General features: G+C 45.6%; 1 protein-coding gene across 8 annotated transcripts in view; it reads left to right on the top strand.

The window, feature by feature from the left end:
• LOC108251676 (suppressor of tumorigenicity 7 protein homolog) overlaps positions 1–618 on the top strand; it is a 113,631-nt gene that overhangs the window by 109,143 nt on the left and 3,870 nt on the right. The window lies entirely within an intron of this gene.

The following is a 618-nucleotide window of genomic DNA, read 5'->3' as shown; positions in this document are numbered from 1 at the left end:
TAGTACTGGAAAGTAGGTTTTGCCTTTATCGCGCTATAGCAAAAAATGTAGTTAGGCGGAAGTGGGCGTGGCCAATGTAAAAAAGATGCAGAATCATCCATAGTTTTAGGTGCCATCAAGATTTTGAGTGTAGGACTTACGGTTTAGGAGTTATTGGCAGAAACGCATATTCCTTTGTTATAGTGCCCCCTCGGCATGGGACAATATGATTTTTTTTTGTCTGAGTAGCGGTAGGGGTTTTGTATCAGGCTGTCTGGTTAGCTTTTCCCCAGCATTTTCTCGTTTTTCTGGCTACGTAGTTTTACCGGAGAAGAATAATAATAACAAACTAGAACTGCAAGCAGTTATCAACGGGTTCCAAGCCCCCACGCTCCGCCCCTGTCCGCGCACTCCGATCCCGGCGTCTCGCCGGCGTGGCTTCGCCGCCTCTGTCGGCGAACGGGCCGAGTCGCAGCTCGCCAGGACGGTGCGTACTCAAAGGCGCTTCGTAAGACGCAACGGTATAATTTTTGAAGAAAGGTCGGGAAGGAAAAGCTAACTGTCATTTGATACCACACAGAGCCAAAGAAAAAAATTCATAATAAATTCAATATTTGTTTGAAAAGTACAAAAATTTTC

Source organism: Kryptolebias marmoratus, linkage group LG11 (assembly GCF_001649575.2).
Source record: "Kryptolebias marmoratus isolate JLee-2015 linkage group LG11, ASM164957v2, whole genome shotgun sequence".
Lineage (NCBI taxonomy): Eukaryota > Metazoa > Chordata > Actinopteri > Cyprinodontiformes > Rivulidae > Kryptolebias > Kryptolebias marmoratus.
This window is presented reverse-complemented; position numbering and strand designations above follow the sequence as displayed.